This window comes from Pan paniscus, chromosome 10 (genome assembly GCF_029289425.2).
Source record: "Pan paniscus chromosome 10, NHGRI_mPanPan1-v2.0_pri, whole genome shotgun sequence".
NCBI lineage: Eukaryota > Metazoa > Chordata > Mammalia > Primates > Hominidae > Pan > Pan paniscus.
In genome coordinates this window covers 135,988,342-136,009,269 of record NC_073259.2, presented here as the reverse complement: position 1 = coordinate 136,009,269, position 20,928 = coordinate 135,988,342, and the positions used below count along the sequence as shown (strand labels likewise).

The following is a 20,928-nucleotide window of genomic DNA, read 5'->3' as shown; positions in this document are numbered from 1 at the left end:
AAATGTATTTATTTGACATGTTTTAGAATGGCCCTGCACAGTTGTCTCTTGTGAGGGATATTTGCATTTTGTAGCAAATTCTCTTTCTTTACTAGGTCTTTTCCAGAGAGTCCAGAACATTTTAAAGGTCTGGATAGGAAACATTTGCCATCTATTGCCTCAAAGCATAGCTACCTATGAGACTTCATCTACATAATAAGAACCTTGGTCTCCACAACCCCTTATCTTCAGTCAGACACTCTTTTGTATTAATTCCAGATCTTTAGATAATAACTGTTTCAACCAGCTGCCAATTAGGAAATCTTCGAATCCACCTAGGATCCCCAGGTCCCCACTTTGAGTTGTCCTGCCTTTCTGGACCAAACCGATGTAAACCGTACATGTAGTGACTAATGTCTTTTGTCTCCCTAAAATGTATAAAACGAAGCTATACCCCAATCACCTTGGGCACATATTCTCAGGAACTCTTGATACCATGCCTTGAGCCAGCCATGGTCACTCATATTTGGCTCAGAATGAACCTCTTTAAATATCTTACAGAGTTTGACTTTTTCCATCAATAATGGTGAACATACATTTTCCCTGAGAGAGGGGATCTTTTTAAGTAAAGATGTAGTGATTGAAGACCCAGTTTATGGGGAAAACTTGAGTATTTAGAATTTAGGAAATTGAGAAGTATTGATCGTACAGAGCTGGAAGGAAGGTTGACAAAGATACTTAACTGCCACTGTCTCAGACAAAATTGCCAGACTATGCCATGTTCGGTTTCCAACAGGGACCTCACCCACACCTAGCACAACTCCAGGGGGCTCCATTTACATAGAATTCATGGGAATGGACTGCTGCAGATGTGAGTGAGGCTGCCCTGGCCCTGCATCTGCACACTTGGCAGCCCTGAGCTCACACCTCTGGACTGGAAATCCTTTAGGTCCCACTCATCTAGAAGCTGTCAGTCACCAGATTGGCTGTCTGTCCTGGTTAGACCCTTTTACAGCCATTCCAGAGAGGGCCTCCCTGACCAAGACCCCACTCTAGAGTTCCTCTGCCCTCGTGTTGAAATGCTCACCCTCTAACCTGAAGTTAAGCTTTCTTTCTGCTACATTAGAACACTCCTGTCCTTTTGTGAGCAGGTAGTGGAAATGAGCTTGGTGTTCCAGGAGCAGGCACTTAGTCGGTGGCTTCAACTACAAACTGAATTGCTGATTCTTTTCGTAGTCCGCCTCCACCTCCTCATCTCTTGAATTTCATTAGATCCACATTTCGCTCTGTTCTAACTGAGGTCATTTCTAGAATTTTGAGAAATTTCTAGAAAATACATAGGGTTATCTTTCATTCTGGTTTGAAAAAGTAGAGGAAAGGAAAGTCTGAACTCATTCTATCTCACAATGTAGTTCAGTGGAAAATGCATTATTTCAGAGGCTGGGTCCCCTTGCCCTTCTCTGGGTGCCTGGAGAGAGCTCACAATAACATAGGCAATTTCTATTGCATCTCCTGCCAAAGAGGAACAACTCTAGGCAAGACTGTGGTTGTCTCTATTTAAATTTTTACTAAAATATTTATTCAAATTTAATTTAAATGCAAATGAGTCCCTTTCCACTTGGCTTCTGGATATCCATGAAGGCAGCATATTGTTAGCAGGACCTGGAATTTCTGGTTGGACAATGAATAATTCCAGACTTAAACAGGATCTGCCCAGAGATTTCTCTTCTCACAGGCCTGATCCATCTGATCACTTTCTCAGAACACAATGATGCGGCATCTAATGCACCATTATCTTCGTGACAGCTCAGTACTCCATGTCAAACCACCAAATCTAACGTGTGTCTTTCTCATTTAACCCCTGATTGTGTCCTGTGGACTCCATACGTGGTGCTTCTGGACACACAAGGGAAAGGCATGCTTCCATAGTTACCTATTTCAGTTAGGTCTTTCCAAATATTGGTTACATTTTCTGTTCTTCAAGCGATAAAACAATAATATAATAAATAGTAGCAGATTCGTAGAAGCAGGCTTTCTGAGCCAGCAGTAAGGAGGGCGTAGTGGCATGCTTAGATGAGCCTTTGTGTGGCTGTTGACCAGTGGAAGTTGTCAGTCGTGTGTAATAAATTGCACCTCTTCTCAGTAACCCCCATGCTCAGTTCCCATCCCAACAAATCTAGCGGGACATAAATGTCTTCATTTATTACTTAATTTTTCAAAATAATAGAAACAAAATATTTAAAAATAAATATTTGTAATAAATACAATAACATAAGCACATAGTTTAAAGATTTAAAAATATATTGTGGAATATCTGCCCATTAAAAAAAAAATCTGATTTCCTCACTTTCTAAAACCAACAATAAAGTATTTAAAAATGTTTCAGGCGTTTCCCAATAAGACAGCATACAGCCAAATCGCAGCCCAAAACTTACTTGCTCCTAATTTCATGAATTGCGGAGACAAACAAAAATAGTAAGTTTTTGAATATACTGAGCTTTTGTTTAGTGCCAAGTGATTCGCCCACATTATTTTATCCTAATCTAATTACACTGTACAATATGTTCAACACCTCTTTTACAGATGAGGAAATTGAATAGTTAGGAGGTAACATGAATTGTATGAATTTATTTATTTATTTTGAGACAGAGTCTCGCTCTCTTGCCCATGCTGGAGTGCAGTGGCGCAATCTCATCTTACTGCAACCTCCACCTCCCAGGTTCAAGCAATTCTAGTGCCTCAGCCACCCAAGTAGCTGGGATTACACGTGTGCACCACCATGCCCAGCTAATTTTTGTATTTTCAGTAAAGATGGGGTTTCCCCATGTTGGCCAGGCTGGTCTTGAACTCCCAGCCTCAAGTGGTTTGCCTGCCTCAGCTTCCTAAAGTCCTGGGATTACAGGCATGAGCCACCATGACCTGCTGAATTTAGAAAGATATTAAGTATTACAAGAGCTGATGTTTGAACTTAGGGCACTTCAACCTCAGAGGCTGTAATCTTAGCACCCCTCTACTAAGTCCCTAAAACAAGGTTAGCCCTTGATAAAGAAAGGACTGAGATGAGAGTTCTTTGGTGCCCTCATGAAACAAAATCTAGTTCATGAGATGGGGAGTTAAAGGAGGGCAGGAGACCAATGTTTGGCTTCTTCTTCTCCTAATTAAAAGGCTCCTCGGGAGGCTGAGGTGGGCGGATCACCTGAGGTCGGGAGTTCAAGACCAGCCTGACCAACATGGAGAAACCCCATCTCTACTAAAAATTTAACCGAGCATGGTGGCACATACCTGTAATCCCAGCTACTCGGGAGGCTGAGGCAGGAGAATGGCTTGAACCCGGGAGGCGGAGGTTGCAGTGAGCCGAGATTGCACCATTGCACTCCGGCCTGGGCAACAAGAGCAAAACTCCGTCTAAAAAAAAAAAAAAAAAGGCTTCTCAATGTGGGATTCGGTGAACCACTAGCGTAATTGTTCTGTGTATTTATTTGACAAGTGCCATAATTGTTTTCTTTTAGTGTTTATGACTAAATCATGAAACACTGTATACTTAAATGTATTCCAGAAAAAAAACATTCAAAATATGCTATTAGGATATTCAATAAAATATTTAAATATTCGCAATATTTAGAAAAAGAATATGTACATTCTTCTGACTGCTCTGAAAGTTGATTTTCCATGTTGATCATGACAATGAAGTGGTTTGGAGAGTCCTCTGGCTGAAGGCAATTTAGAAACTTCATCCTGAACTGCATGCTATTTGCAGATGTTAATGAGTGGATTGTTGTTTTGGGTTATAATTTCTGGGAATATGGCCAGAAATGGAATGCAGTGCTGAAGGTTGGCCTTTTCCTCCTCTGGACCCTCCTTCATAAATTGGTTTATTGGAAATATTTCTAAAGCAAAATAGAGACAAAAGGGTAGGGGTATAGTATTCACAAACTAGTGAGATAAATCTTGGATGACTTACATGTAAACATTGATGCGTCAGCTTGATGACCTCTGTAGTCTCTGGATATTCTCAGGTAGCCTTTGTAGGGAGAGAATACAATTCTTAATACTAAGACCTGACCGTATATTTTTGCTAATTTCTCTTCTTTCCTCATTGAACACCAGGATGGCTTTTCTATGCAGATAACTTGACACACAGAGCCCAACTTTGGTCCTGAATTCTGAGAACCACAGTTCAGAATAGACGCTAAAACGTTTCAATGTTAGCAGCCTTCCCCTATGACTTTATGAAGTGCAGCCCTACAGGAGAACTCAGGAAGACGCATCTTCCATCTGTCACCTTCTGACTGTTGATCCTGTGAGTTCACAGGCCAGGGGGATGCTGGTGAGGACCCTTTTCACTGGGACCCCCAGGAGTTCCTGACAGAGACAGACTTGGAGACACCAGTAGTCTGGTGAGAAAGGGGCTTAATGTCATGAAGTATTAAAAAATCTAATATATTCAAAAATTTACGAGAGAATATTTTGGAAGGAAACTTCAAGAAATGTAGAAGAGAGGGAGAAGAAAGAATCTCTGAAAGTCACCTCTTTGGGTGGAATTTTCTCATTTCTATATTTGTGGTCACCATTGTATACTGGTAACAAGATTTCTTGCCATAAAAGTTTCTCAGATGGTGAAATTATTTACAATATGGATACATTTATTTCTTCCTGTGTGCCTTTGTTTGTTTAAACATTATTTTTGAGTACTTAATGTGAGTCAGTCTTACTCTAGATACCAGTATTGTGGAGTTGATCAAGACAGAGAGGACTCTCATCCCCTATTACTTAATTTTTCAATAGGATCAAAATAAAATACTTTTAAATAGATGTTTATAATAAATATAATGACATAAACACATAGTCTGGAGATTTAAAAAATATAATAGACTATCTGCCCATAAAAAATATAGCTGATTTCTCTACTGCCTAAAATCAACAATAAAGCATATCCAAAATGTCCCAAGACTCTAAAAAGAGTTATATTTTTGTGAAAGGAGACAGGCAGTAGATATATAGACGATGATATAATTTTAGGTAGTGATAACTGCTATAAAAATAAAACTGGATGATATAATAGAAGATAATTAGGGAATTAGGGCTAGCTTAGATAAGGCTCTAAGGAAAATTCATGCACTTCATTTATTAAACGCAGATATAGTCCAATTTTCTCCTTCTTGTATCAGATTCATTATATATTCTCAGTAGTTTTCTAGGAATTTGGCTATTACCTGAATTTTTTTCTTTAAAAATAATATTGTTTATATTATAAATTTCTTATTTTAAATGTGCATAGGATCTTTAATGATGCCCTATCTTCATTGTCAATATTTGCAATTTATTCATTCTCTTACTTTCCTTCATCAGTCTTCCTAGATTCAAATCAATTTCATTAGTCTTCTCAATGAAATACCTTTTGCATTTGATGATTTTTTCTATTGTATATTTCGTTTCTATTTCACATATTTCTGTCCTTATTTTCTTCCTTCAGTATTTTCTACTTTTAAGAGAAGTTACTTTCTGCGACTTGCTGGTTTTTGAAAATAACATCATGGCATGAATATTTAGTTCATTGATTATGGTATCTTTCTTTTTTTCTGGATGAATATTTTCATTCAAAGCTATTATTCCACTCTCTGCCTCCATTGTGCATTTATTCCTGGGTTAGGGCCCAAGTAGAGGCTAAAGAAAATAGAATATGAAGAAGTAGAACACCTTTGTTGCTCCGTAGGACCTCTCTGTCTGGCAGTGGACACAGGGCTTGTGAGTCCTGCATAATGAGATCATATACGATGGACTGCCCTGAGGATCAGACAGATACTTCACTCACATTTCCATGGCTCTTGAAGGAGAACTTCCAACTTGATGGATTTTATTACTGCCCTGGATTTGACAAGTCCCCTCTTGGTGGGGAATCGAAAAGGAGCATTTCCTGCCTTTCCTAAGTCCCTCCACAGTCTATGGGCCCTATGCTCACACAGACCCCCATAGAAACCCACCCACAGTCTGCACTCCCCCGTTCCCAGCTGCACAGACAGATCAACATGCAGAAACAGATGCACACAATGATGCCAAACTCAGGTTCCAACCACGTATCAAGAAAGATGAGAAAATCTGAAATAGTATCCTGAATCTGCTATGCATGGGTTTTTCAAAAGAAATAATACTTTTTTTTCACAATTATTGAAATCTTTTATTTGCTTTAAGACTTTAGAAGCTTTGAGAGGTGAGGAAGAAAGATTCTTGGAGGTAGATTATCTTTGAAAAATCAATTGTGCTATTACCTCCAAAGGGAGAGAAAGTGCCCATCTTCTTATCCCAAACCCCCCAAAGGAAGAGGATCCAACAGGGCGGGCTATTTGTAGGCATTAAGATGCAACCCCTATGACTGGGGGAGATGGTGGCCTGAGTATGATTTTCCAGGGCAGTGAAAGGGAGATGTGCCTATAAAAGCTTAGCTCTGGGGAGCAGCCCTGGGCTTTCAGATTTTCCCAAGACCAGAGACACAGGTATGTTTTATCTCTAAGCAAGGCAAGTGATACAATCTACAAAGACATTGGCACAAAAGTTGAAGGCATTTTAATTTTTAACATCAAAGAATAAAATAAAACAAAGTGAAGAGCACATGAAAAGAATAGTCACCTTTTCTTTGGAAATGAAGCTGATGAGAATATCAGAAGGAACATGCATTGCTCAGTAAGTTGTTTTCTTGCCAAGGTTCCTAATCATCTCAACAAATCATAGTTCTATTAATTTGAAATTGATGTAAAGTTGGAGGAAGAATCAGGCCTAGGAATACGTGTGTGTGTGTTCACTTTTTCTTATAAAGTGAACAGAAAGCCTCCAGAAAGATACAGCTCAGCAGGACATCCCAGGTGATTGCTTATGTAAAAATTCTAATCCAACTTGTATTAGGCCATTCTTGCATTGCTATAAAGAAATACCCAAGATTGGGTAATTTATAAAGAAAAGAGGTTTAATTGTCTCACACTTCTGCAGGCTGTACAGGAAGCATAGCTCTGGCATTAGCATCTGCAGAGGCCTCAGGACGCTTGCAATCATGGCAGAAGGTGAAGTGGGAGCAGGGTTTTACATGGTGAAAGCAGGAGCAAGAGAGAGTTGGCAGGGGGAGGTGCCATACACTTTTAAATGAGCAGATCTCCTGAGAACTCACTATCATGAAAACAGCACCAAGCCATGAGGGATCCACACCCATGACCCAAAAACCTCCCACCAGGCCCCACCTCTAGCACTGAGGATTACAATTCAACATGAGATCTGAGTGGGGACGAACATCCAAAATATCTCACAATTATTATATACTGGGTCAAGTACAGTATATGAGGTTTACCAAGAGAAGTTTGGCTAAAAGTCTCAATATCTCACTAGATAAATATCTCAGGCTTCAAGGGGCAGTGCGTTGAAAAGAAAAGCCTTGTTAAGATATAATTCAGTCTCTACTGAAAATACAAAAACTAGCTGGGCGTGGTGGTGCCCACCTATAATCCCAGCTACTTGGGAGGCTGAGAGGCAGGAGAATTGTTTGAACCCAGGAGGCAGAGGTTGCAGTGAGCCGAGATCCTGCCACTGGACTCCAGCCTGGGGACAGAGCCAAATTCTGTCTAAAGAAAAAAAAAGATATAATTCACATAACATGCAATTCATTGCAATGCAATTGGCTTTTAGTATATCCACAGAGTTATGCATTCATCACATGACCAATTTTAGAACATTTTCATTACCCTAAAATTAAACCCCACAGCATTTAGCTGTTGATGCAGGATTTTTCTCTGCCCACTTTGCCAGACTCGTGGAAGGGATGCCCATCTACTCAGTCTGCCATGCTCAACCCTCTGCAGAAGGGAACAAGTGAGTGAGCAACAACGAGATCTGGCTGACTGCTTTGGGCGTCAACACAGGAGCAAGCTCTGAGTGAGACCTGGGGCCAGTCCAGGCATGTCACCTTGAGGGGAATGTGGCAGCGCCCAGGTGAGGGTGCCCATGACCCTGAAGCCCGAGAGGAGGTGTTGCAGAGCTCCTTTAGTTCAGCCGTCCACAGGGTGTTAGCAGCTCAGTTGGCCCCTTGCCTCATCCATGGGGTGGTTGCCCTCTGCCAGCAAAGGCAAAGGGCTTGTGTGACAGCCTTTCTGGGTACCCACACTCAGTGGGTCCTGAGCTCTTGTCTGACATCCAAGAAGAATGAAGTCATGCAGACAATTGAAGGATGGTGGAGGTGGAGAATTTTATTGAGTGAAGAAAACAGCTCTCAGTGGAGAGGGAAGCTGGAGAGGGGACAGGAAGGGCAGGTCATCTTCCCTGAAGTCAGGTTGTCCCTTCCCCAGAATCAGGTTGTCTCTTCCCTAAAGTCAGGCCATCTCCTTCCCTGAAGTCAGGCCATATTCTCCTCTACTGACTGAGTCTGGGAACTTTATAGGCACAGGATGGGGAGTGTGTGCTGATTGGTTTGTGAGTATGCAAAAAAGGTTAAAATGAAGACACCATCCAAAGGTTGGCATGATATTGTAGAAAACCAATTAGGCAAGGGTAGCTATATGTAAAATAGGTGAAGGGTGGGCATGAATCAGAGGAAAGTGTGCCAAACAGGAAGACAAGTTCTCAATCCAGTCCAAGGATTTAACTTTTAGCCTGGCTTTCAGGCTTTCAACTGTCTTCGGCTTGGAGATGGGGTCATGGGCTCCCACCCCTGTCTGTCTGGGCATTTGGCTGCCTCCTGCTGCTATCACTGTCACTCCCAATCTTCTCATTCACTCATCACTCCTGCCCTAAATAACCATTAATCTACATTTTTCTCTAGATTTGCCTAATCTGGATCTTTCATACACATGGAATCATATAATAAGTAATTTTTTGTGACTGGCTTCTCTCACTTAGTGTAATAATTTAAAGATTCTTTCCTGTAGCATAAATCAGTGTTTCATTCCTTTTCATTGCTAGGTAATATTTCACTGTATGGATATACGATTTTATGTATCTTTCAGCTGATAGGCATTTGGGCTATTTCCACACTTTGGCGATCATGAGCAATTCTGCTATGAATATTTATGCCCAAGGTTTTGTGTGGATACATGTTTTCATTTCTATTGGGACATAAACAGCTCTTTTAACTTCTTGAAGGACTTCCAGGCTCTTCCAAAGTAACTGCAGCTCAAAAACATGCAGGGCTTTGTTTTTGTCACTGCTGGATCCCCAGTGTCTAGAACAAAGCTTGACACATTACAAGCCTCACAACACATGACTTGAGTAAAACAAGTAAATTCCACATCTTGTATTCCTGAACACTAACATGTAATATCAACATTTTTCATGCATTCTCTTGGAAATTTAAGCAAGAATTGCACAAGGGATTTTGAAAACTAAACACTTCTCATTTTAAAATGGAAATAAATACCTACCTTCCAATAGAGTTATTACAAGGCTGAAATGTGGTTATATACATGAAAGCGATTTGAAAATTACCAAGTATTATAGAAATGCCAGTTGCTGTTACTATTTTTATTCAAGTTGTTTTTGTTAGGATTATCACTCTTCCTGTTCACAGTCCAGAACCAGACTCAAAGGCACTGAGTCACTTCCACAGTTATATCTGTTCCCTTAGTGTTTCTTGGCAGTGGGGTATGCAGCTATATTGGTAATATTTGCTCAGTTTATTCATACTGATTGCATGCATAATATAGATTGCCCTAAGACCACTCTCCTTGGGGACTGATATTTGCCAATCTCCCCTCCAAATCTATTCCTAACCCTAGTGCACCCTGCACTACTCTAACCTGTAGGCTGACCTTTTCATATCGCAGCACCTGGCTTCCTCTGCTCTCTGGCTTCTGGTTAGATTTTCTGATTGGAGACGCTGGGTTTTCAGGGTCAAAAGAAGAGAGAAGTCAAGAGATTTATTACCCTCCCTCTCTCCCTGCTCTCCAAGACTTGGCATCGTCTGTGTTCCTTTTATGGAGGCCACAGCTTCCATGGCTTCAAATGCCAAGGTCTTCTTAATGCCAAAGCTCCTGTATGGTGTGGCAACTGTCCCCTCCTCTTGTTCCTTTGGTTGGAGTAGTGGTATGGAGTTAGTGTAATGGCTTCCCACTGTTGCTAGGTCCTGGGTGCAGTGCCATCTCCCATTTATTTAATGTTGTCCAATCTATTTAAGTACTATCTTTATTAAATTTATTAAATTCAATCCCATTTTGAGTGTACCATGTGTTTCCTGTGAGGACCCAACTAATAAACGAATAATAATAATAATAATAAATAACACTTACTTTGCACTCTTTACATGCCAGGTTCTACGGGGTGCATTCACACACAAGCTGGTTCACTTTGTCCTCACAGTGACTGAATGAGATAGGCACTCTTTCTGTAATTCCCATTTTGCAGATGAAGAAACTGATCCTCAGAGAGCACCCCTGACTCCCACCAGGTCATACAGCTAGTAGCTAGCAGAACCAGCATTTAAACCTCCTTGGCTTGCATATAGGATCCATGCTTCAGCCCATCTGTGGGGTTCCAAGTTATGACATGAGAATGGCTCAGGCTGGTGACTTTCCCAAGCAAAATGTTGGCAGTGGGATCCATGACACTATTTAGCTTTTATTATTCATCATTAATTGTAAGAGTGCATGTTCAGTGTCACTAGCTGAGGTTCTCAAGCTTGCACAGGGAGACTTTCAATTAATCCACTAAAAAAGCTCTTTGTGCCACAACTAATGCATGCCTATTAATGTGTGATTACTATAGAAGGCCCAGTGTTCTTTGTCTGAGACGATGTGAAACTGACCAGGAGCGGGGATGATTTAGACACAATCAGAGTGCATTACACAAGCTCATTTTCACGTTAATAGGAACAATAAAAGACTTCTCACCATATTTACACCCAGGCCTTCTCATATTTTAGAATAAAAGCAGGTTATAAAAGAAGTTGTTCTACACAGCACATTTACTATTTTCCAGAGCTATCTGCAGCTTCCTGCAGTGCTGGCAGAATGCAAATAGCCCCCATAATTTGTTAGGGATTTTTAAAATACATGTGCAGTAAATTAGATTGATTAATAGCTTTATTAAATTGTATGAGTCACAATTTTAGGGTTTAATAACAACGCTCACATATTAAGAAATTGTTCTTTGCAAGGAACTGTTCTAACTATATATATATATATATATATATATATACACATACACATATATATGCCTTAACTACTTCCATCCCATAATAATCTTATCATGTAGGTCATATTTTCAGCCCCATTTCACAGACAAGGAAACTGAGGCACAAAGGTGTTATTTAGCTGGGATACAGATGTACCACTAGGAGGTGAGCACAGGTTTATTAGACAGACTTCAATATCCAGGCTCCTACCCTTTATGCAAATCTCCCATTAGGGCTTCCACTCACTTTATAGATGTCATTTTTTTTTTCAATTTGGCTGCGCAAAAACTTCTGGACTCATGAGCCTGAAGGGTGAATTGAGCTGTGATTTCTCTCAAATGTGTAAGTGAAGTAACTCAGGAATGGAAAACCAAATACCGTATGTTCTCACTTATAAGTGGGAGCTAAGCTATGAGGATGCAAAGGCATAAGGATGACATAAGGACTTTGGGGACTCAGGGAACATCGGGAGGTGGAGTGAGGGATACAAGACTACATATTGGGTGCTGTGTACACTGCTAGGGTGACGGGTGCACTAAAAGCTCAGAAATTACCACCAAAGAACTTATCCATGTAACTAAACAAAAAAAATATCTATCAGTTTTTTAGTCTTATGAGCCTGCCTCTGGCTGCAGTTTTGTTGCCTTGCTATAATTTGACAGGCAATGCCATTTTTGTTAATTCCTAAATGGCTCGTAATTGGGATATTAATTCTCACTTTAACCTGATGGTTATTTGTGTGTTTGGACATTTATTTTCCTTATCATTTCTACTTATAGTTCATGAATATTAGAGAATGCCTGGCCTTTTAATAGTTGAATTTTTAAATTCTTTCTTTGAGATAAACACTATAATAAAGTTTTCTAAGTGTTAAAAAAACCCAACACAGAGGTACTGTCTTGAGTGAACATTCTCTGGCTCTCAGCATGCAGTGAACAGACCAGGAGCACACTGGCCAGCAGATGTCAGGAGTTCCTCATGGAAACCTAGGCTCTGGGCTCCGGACTGAATTCCGTGGGAGAGTAACAATAAACAGCTGGCCTGTGAAGCCCCTCTCCTCAAGGCCAAATCTCCCTCACATGACCCCAAGATACGATCAGGTACTTGGAGTTCTAGAAACACAACTAAGCCTAACCGGATCAAAGACAGGGCCTACAGCAGTGATGGAAATACTAAATAGTGGTTGTATTTTTGTATCTTCCATGACTTGCATCTGATGAGCCCTAAATGTCTCAGGGAGAATGGCTTATAAATGCCGGGTGAGACAAATGACTCTCATGCTTTGCTTTTATGACTAAATTATAGTAAAAACAATCGACTCTGCAGGACTCCAGTTCCTACTTTTTCCTATTTGACCATTGTTCTGTTTGGATTACGAAAAGGTTAATGGTGATGGAGATATGTGTGACGGTGCCAGTTACCATGTATTGAGTGCTCGCTAGGGGTTAATTGCACGTTGAAGAAATGTGAGTAGTTTCTATTTAATCCTATAGCAGTTACTCATATATTTATTGTAAACAATTAAAAATACAGTGATATGGTTTGGCTCTGGGTTCTCACCCAAATGTCATCCCAAATTGTAATCCCCACATGTCAAGGGAAGGAGGTGATTGGATCATGAGGCTGGTTTCCCCATGCTGTTCTCATGATAGTGAGCGAGTTCTCATGAGATCTGGTGGTTTTATAAACGGCAGTTTTCCTGCACTCACACTTCTCTCTCCCGCCACCATGTGAAGAAAGTCCTTGCTTCCCCTTCGCCTTCCGCCATGAGCGTAAGTTTCCTGAGGCCTCCCCAGCCATGTGGAACTGTGAGTCAATTAAACCTCTTTCCTTTATAAATTACCCAGTCTCAGGTAGTATCTTTACAGTAGTGTGAAAACAGACTAATAGACATAGATTTAAAAACATAAAGCAGAATACATATAGAAGCATATAATCAATGTCACCCAAAATAACCACCTTTTGAGGCTAAACCATTTAGGTGCAAGCACATTGAGAATCATTCTATCTTCTCAATGATTTTAAACTTTTATAAAGTCTCTTTATCTCTAGTTGTACATTTTATCTTAAAGACTAATTTGTCAGATATTTTTCTGGACACAAAATCTTTCTTCGGTATGGCTTGCATGGTCTAATTTTTTCAATCTTCCTCTGTCTCTGTTTGAAGTGAATCTCCTATAAATATACATTTATTTTAATCCAAAGAGATGCTTATATTTGTTTTGTTAGATTCAGTCTCCTTATACGTAATGCAATTCTTAATATATTTGGGCTGTCAGCTTACTCTGCTTTTGTTTTTCTGTTTGTCTTGCCTGTTTTGTCTTTTCTTATTCCAAATTAGAAAATGTTTATTTACATATTTTCCCTATGAATTAGGAAATTATAAATAATATTACTCTTTCTAAGGGATTATCTTAAAGATTGCAATATGGATAAGTGACATATTAAAGGTTACATTAATTGTGGCTTTTCTTCTTTTCCAGGAAAAAGCAAAAATCTTAGAATTGTTTAACTTCATTTATGCACTTTTTGAATTAAATGCCATTTTGCCATGCATGTTAATTCTGTTTATGTGTGCATTAAATTTCTCACGTGATTATTTGTATTTGTGTTACTGTTTTATGTGGTCATTATTCATTCTGCATATTCACCCTTTGTGATGATTTAATTCCTTCTTGGTTTTTTGTTATTGTTATTGTTTTGGGGTTCGGGGGGTGTGTGTGTGTGTGTGTGTGTGTGTTTTGGCCAAGATTTGGGATTATTTCATTCTTCCTGAATAACAACCCTTGATATTTTCTTTAATCTGGGTCTTCTGGTAACAAAGACAGTTTCTCTTTGTCTGAAATGTCTTTATTTCACTATCATTCTTAAAGAATATTTTTGCTGAGATACTTTCAATTATTTTGGTTGAGAAGTCACCTGTCAGTCTACACATTTTTTCCCTCTAATTGGAAAGATAACAATGAATTTTAAAGAACTAGACTTTAGTTCTGGAGGGACATGGCTGAGAATCCTGGCTCTGCTATAACTAGTGACTGCCTCAAGCTTTCACACCTGTGAAATGGGGATAACAATATCTCCCTTGCTGTGATTTTGTAAAGATTGGAGATAAATTATTATTATTTTTTAGACATGTGGCCTAATGGGCACTTAAAATAATAACAATATTATTATAAATGTTAATAAGTTAATAACTTTCTTATAAATCCTTCTTGTTCAGAAAAACAAACATCTGTATAGCCCCTGCACATAAGAGCAAATGGACCAAATTTGATATTGTAAAAATGATCAGATTGGATATTTAAAAATTATTCTTACTACTAAATTCTTTTCATTCAAGTCTTGCTAACCCTTTTCTCTTCAATCTTTATCTCCACCATAAAAGCTCTCCTCCTGTTAATACATAAAGGGCGGAGTGTGGGCACCAGAGCACGTGCAGGTTCACGTGAGCACAGGAAGGTCACAAAGAAGGGGAAGGCCACACACAACCTGATTTGGTTGCAAGACAAATTTTCTATCAGAAACTCATTAGTAGGCTGAATGCGGTGGCTTATGTCTGTAATCCCAGCACTTTGGGAGGCTAAGGTGGATGGATCACCTGAGGTAAGGAGTTCGAGACTAGCCTGGTCAACATGGTGAAACCCTGTCTGTACTAAAAATAACAAAAATTAGCCGGGTGTGGTGGCAGGTGCCTGTAGTCTCAGCTACTCATGAGGCTGAGGCAGGAGAATTGCTTGAACACGGGAGGCAGAGGTAGCAGTGAGCTGAGATCGCGCCATTGTACTCCAGCATGGGCAACAAGAGTGAAACTCTATCTCAAAAAAAAAAAAAAAAGGAAACTCATTAATGCTGGCTCAGAAGTTCTGACAACATTACCTTTGTTTTTATAGGTTCTTACAGTAGAGATAAGTTTGCAAAGGTCAGTGTTTGCATATTTTTCTAATAATTAATTCCTTTCCTAATACCAGATGTGATCTCAATCATTCCATAATGTCACACATTTTATTAGCTTTGTCTCTCATATAGGGATTACTTATTTGTTTTTTTGAAGGACTGAACGAAATTGAAGTTTAATTCCTTCGCACGTGGCCTGTAAGAGAGTCACCATTCTTACTGAAGCTGAGAAGGAAGTTCAAGAATGAGAAGGAAAACTATCTCTGATCTTCTCCAAAGACGATAATTTATTTACAGCTGTCTCTTCTCTTGTCTTTACCTTTATTATTAAACACACACAGGCACACGCACGCACACACGCACACACACATATACACACTTGCACACCACACGCACACACATGCACACCACACGCACACACACATACACACCACACGCACACACACATACACACACACGGTTTCTTTTGTTCAATCATTCAAATGGTTTCACTGTTTCCTTGGTTTCTTCAAAGATTCCGTGTTGGTTTTATTGGTTCTCTCAATTGCCCCTGTGATTTCCTTCGAACTAATTTCTCTATTTCTAATTCTTTTCTTTTTTCTACTCACTGTTGCTCTTTTGTTCTATTTTTTAAAATTCTCACTTCCAGAATGCATGTATGGTGATGTGTCCTCTACACACCGTTTCAGTGCCTGTCCCAGGATCTGTCGGCCTTGTTTTCATTGTGGTTCAACTCTAAATGTTTCTCATTTTCATTATAGTTTCCTGTTTTATATAAATTCCAAATCTATGAAGATTTGGTTTACTTTTAATATTTTCTGATTTAAAAATGTGTTTTCAGCACTTTGGGAGGTTTGAGGCAGGGGGATCACTTGAGCCCGGGAGTTCAAGACCAGCTTGGGCAATATAGCAAAACCCCATCGCTACAAAAAATACAGAATTAGCTGGGTGTGATGGCATGGTCCTGTAATCCCAGCCACTTGGTAGGCTGAGGTGGGAGGATCACCTAAGCCCAGGAGATTGAGGCTGCAGTGAGCCAATGTGGCACCACTGCACTCCAGCCTGGGTGACCTAAGACCCTGTCTCAAATAGAAAAAAAAAAAGTCTTCATAGAGGGGAACAACGCACTCTGGCCTACCAAAGGGTGAAGGATGGGAGGAGGGAGGGAGTCAGGCAAAACAACGAATGGCTATTAGGCTTAATACCTGTGTGATTATAAAATAGTCTATACAACAAACCCCCATGATGCAAATTTACTTATAGAATAAACCTGCACATGCAACCCTGAACTTAAAATGAAAGTTAGATAAATAAATAAATAAAAAGAATATTTATACGGATTAAATCAACTGCTCAAAAAAGTGTTTTGTTTTATATTGTTTAAAGATTTTTTATATCATTAGAAATGATATTTTGTGTTTAGAGGAAATGCATATTCTTTCATTTAAGGGAATGGGTTGTATATAAGTCTTTTAGTTAAAATTTGCTCAACTAGTGCTTATTCTTACTCATTTTCATCGTTTGGCACATCAACTTCCAAGTAAGGTATGATAAACCTTCCTGCTCTTATAATTGTTTGTCAAATTCACCTGATATTTCTGACAATACATATAGCAACTTACATTTAAATTATGTTCTTAGTTACTTACAATTTTAAATTTCTCACAAACTTGTAGGTTGTCTCTTACTCATTTAGTATTCTATTTGTATCCAGAACATTTTTGCCTAGAATACTATTTTCTCTGATATTTAATAAAACGTTATCAGCTTTTCCCTGGTTGGCATTTATTGTACATACTTTTCCCATTAGTTTTCTGGTATTTTGTCTATATCATTGTATTTTTTTCTTCAACTTTTATTTTAAGTTCCAGGGTGCATGTGCAGGATGTGCAGGTTTGTTACATAGGTAAACGTGTGCCATGGTGGTTTGCTACTCAGATCATCCCATCACCGAGGTATGAAGCTCAGCATCCATTAGCTATTCTTTCTGATGCTCTCCCTCCCACTACCTCCCCCTCCAACAAGCCTCCGTGTGTGTTGTTCTTCCTCATGTGTCTATGTGTTCTCATCATTTCAGCTCCCACTTATAAGTGAAAACATGCGGTGTCTGGTTTTCTGTTTCTGTGTTAGTTTGCTGAGGATAATGGCTTCCAACTCCATCCGTGTCCCTGAAAAGGACATTTACAACTGTATCTTTAAATGACTTTTGTACTATGCTTGATTTTTAAAATCTAAATATTAGGACACTGTAACATAATTTCAAATTATACGTACTTAACCACCATAAACTCAAAATACACAATGCCAAATTGTTAGAATTATATATTATTATTATTACTTGGAATTTTAGCATCACTTGATTTTTAATATTTGTACATTTAATTATCATTAAATTTATCATAATTCTTATTTTCTCACACACACACATATATATACACACATACACACACACACACACACACACATATATATATTTTTTTATTTTTATTTTTATTTTTATTTTTTTTTGAGACAGAGTCTCTCCCTGTTGCCCAGGCTGGAGTGCAGTGGCACAATCTCGGCTCACTGCAACCTCTGCATCTTGGATTCAAGCAGTTCTCCTGCCTCAGCCTCCCAAGTAGCTGGCACAGGCCACCATGCCTGCCTAAGTTTTTGTATTTTTAGTAGAAATGGGGTTTCACCATGCTGGCCAGGCTGCTCTCAAACTCCTGACCTCATGATCTGCCTGCCTCAGCCTCCCAAAGTGCTGGGATTACAGGCGTAAGCCACCACACCTGGCCACTATTTTATATTTTTAAAGCTTGCTTGAATTTACTCACCAAGTGCTATCTAGACACGGGCTTAGAAAAATTCTGCTTGGGGTTTTGATGTAAATTCTTGAATCTGAAGGTGCATTTTAAAAAAATGAACTTCAGATCATGCTTAGATTAAGCTCTTCAAATGCTGCGTCTCTTCGTCCTTCTTCTCTCTCCTTATGGAACACCTGCCTATTTTATCCTTCATGTCTCTTAACTTCTGTGGAATATTTTTCAGGGCTTTGTCTCTCTGTGTTCTGGGCAATTTCCTTAAATCTATGTTCCAGTTTGTTTGTTCTGTTTTCTCCAAAGTCCTTGCTCTTTAAAGAGGAAAAATACATCTCTGTGTCTGTCTATGTATACCCCGTACCTATATCCACCTACACCCACTCCTGCATCTAAATGTGTATATTCACATAGAGGTACATGTATGGGGATACAGTTATTCTCCATTATCTGCAGAAGATACAGCCCAAGACCCTCAGTGTATGTGTGAAACTGCAGATAGTATAAACCTTACATATAGTATGTTTTTTTCTATACGTATATAACTATGATAAAGCTTAATTTATAAATTAGGAAGTTGGATATGGTGGCTCTTGTCTGTGATTCCAGTGCTTTGGGAGGCAGAGGCAAGAAAATTGCTTGAGGCCAGGAGTTCGAGACCAACCTGGGCAACATAGTGAGACCCTATCTCTACAAAAAATTAAAATTGTAAAAGTATAAATTAAGCACAATAACAGACTAGCACTAACAATTAATAGTAAAATAGAACAATTTTAACAATATACTGTAACACAAGTTTTATGCATGTGGCTTCTCTCTATCTCAAAATACCTTACTATTTTTGAACTGTGGTAACTAAAATCAATGAAAGCTAAGCCCCAAATAAGGGGGCCCTACTGTGTACATATAGGAATAATTAAACAAGTTTAAAATAACATCATTACTAGCAATAATTACAGTGGTTAACACACAGCTTGGGAGTCACACTGTCTGAGCCATTCTATAAATGTAATAGTAGCATTATTATTACTTAAAATTTTCTAGGGCCAATTATGTGTCTTGCACACGTTATGCAAAACACTCATTGATTTCCTTACAAAACAATTCTGAGGGCGATGCCACTGTAGCGCTTATTTTAGAGAGGAGAAAACTGAAGTGCAAAGGATCTGTAATTCAGCCCAGCTCACCCAGGTAGCAAAAAACAGGGCTGAAATTTGAACTGAGTGTGGCCAGAATGCACAGCCTGCCATGCCAGAGTCCTGCACCCAGTAGATCATCAGTGGAAGCTGGCTTGATTAATGAAACAATGAATGAATCATTACCAGTCACATCTGCCATTTCCTGGGAACCCGCAGTCAAGAAATTGCAGGACTTCAGGGGAGCCATCATACACTCACAATACTGATAGGCAGATTGGATTGTTCCCTCTTATGAAGATTAAAAAATGGAGGCCTTGGAGGCGTGGAAAGACTTTGGCCACAGCCATGTATCAGTAGAACCAGATTTTGGAGTCCAGATTTTCCTGAAGGAGGCAGAAGAGAGAAATCATTTCTGTGATTGTCTCCTTTCTTGGCCACACCCCAACTGAGTTGCTTCTGGAATATGTAGGAAGAGCAAGGTCCATAGAAATATAATTCTGGGGAGGGGAGGGCAGGCTGTGTCCACGGCAGTGACATCATGAGAGGCATGCACCAACAGCAACAGCACAGAACACGGGGTGTGTGGAGGAGACAATCACCTGTGAGCAGACCTCATGGAATGTGCTCAAAACAGACTTAGTGTGTTAAGCCATTTTTACATTACTAAAAAGGAATATCTGAGACTGGATAATCTATAACGAAAAGATGTTTATTTGCCTCACAGTTTTGCAGGCTGTACACAAAGTATAGTGCCAGTATTTGCTTCTGATGAGGACCTCAGGAAGCTTACAATCATGGCGGAAGGCTAAGGGGAGCCAGGGCATCACACAGGGAGGGTGGGAGCAAGAGAGAGAAGGAGCGAGGCAGTGAGAGAGTGAGAGGAGACCAGGCTGTTTTCAACAATCAGCTCTTCTGTGAACTCACTCATCGCCAAGGGAATGGTGCTAAGCCATTCATGAGGGATCTGCCACCACGATCCAAACACCTCCCTCCAGACCCCACCTCCAACACTGGGGCTCCCATTTCAACATGAGACTTAGGGGGGAAAACGTTCAAACTATAATTACCCAGGATGGCATAGGCTACGCCTTCCTTGCCAGGGTTCAGGTGTCAAAGAGGAAACAGGGAAAACACAGGCAGTGGTGTCCAATGGCTAGGCCTACAGTGTGTTTGTGCAGGGGGAAAGGACAAGGGCAGGCAGGAGGGGCAAGATGTAGGGAAAGAGATGCAGAAAAGCCCTTTCTCCTATCAGAACCTCTCTGGAAAAAAATAATGTATTGATTCTGAGATTCCCATTTCTGTGCTTTATGTGTGTGTGTGTGTGTGCGCGCGTGTGTGGTCTTCTCATATCACCTCTGATTTCTCTTTGCAAAGGAAAACTGAAGTCTAATGGTGCAAACGCAGTGGCCTTTGCAAAGTTTTAAAGAATAATGATGTTGATGATTCTCTTGTTAGCCCAACATTATCTTTGTTCAGATTTCAATTCATGAGGCACGTATCCCAGGGGCCCAACCCAAACAAAAGAAAAGCTTCACAATTAAAGTCTTATTAAGAGAAATCAAAATAGGCCAATGAGATTTTTTTCTTTAGACCCTTGAAAGTGAAAGACTGACAATGCACTCTGAAATGGTGCTGTCTCTGCTTGCATAATTTTCAAAAGCATAGTCACCCCATCTGCAATGATACTTCATCTGCAAACCGTTAAGTATGTATCTCATTTTGTTCCATAATAAGAAACCAAAGACATACTTAAAGTTGCTTGGAAATAAGGATGAGTACTTCAGGAGCCCTAAGTGGACAGAGATAAATAGAGTTGATATTTCTCACACTTCTTGCCGAAGAAGAATAAAGAATGCACATCATTCCTTGTACAAAGACAACCATTGATGTAGCAGTTTTCCAAGGGCTAAAAAGCATTACTTTAATCCATATATAATGAGTCTTTTCTCCATGTCAGGTGCTGTTTTAAGGT

General features: G+C 39.6%; 1 long non-coding RNA gene across 2 annotated transcripts in view; it reads right to left on the bottom strand.

Moving 5' to 3' along the window:
* LOC100980301 (uncharacterized) overlaps window positions 1-20,928 on the bottom strand; it is a 36,425-nt gene that overhangs the window by 13,565 nt on the left and 1,932 nt on the right. Inside the window, exons 2-4 of one of the 2 annotated variants that reach the window (XR_008620550.2) lie at window positions 19,140-19,339; window positions 7,461-7,583; window positions 3,941-4,000 (exon numbers count right to left, since the gene is read on the bottom strand). This is a non-coding gene — a long non-coding RNA (uncharacterized LOC100980301). The remainder of the gene's footprint in view (window positions 1-3,940; window positions 4,001-7,460; window positions 7,584-19,139; window positions 19,340-20,928) is intronic. The other variant, XR_008620549.2, reaches the window with a different exon arrangement.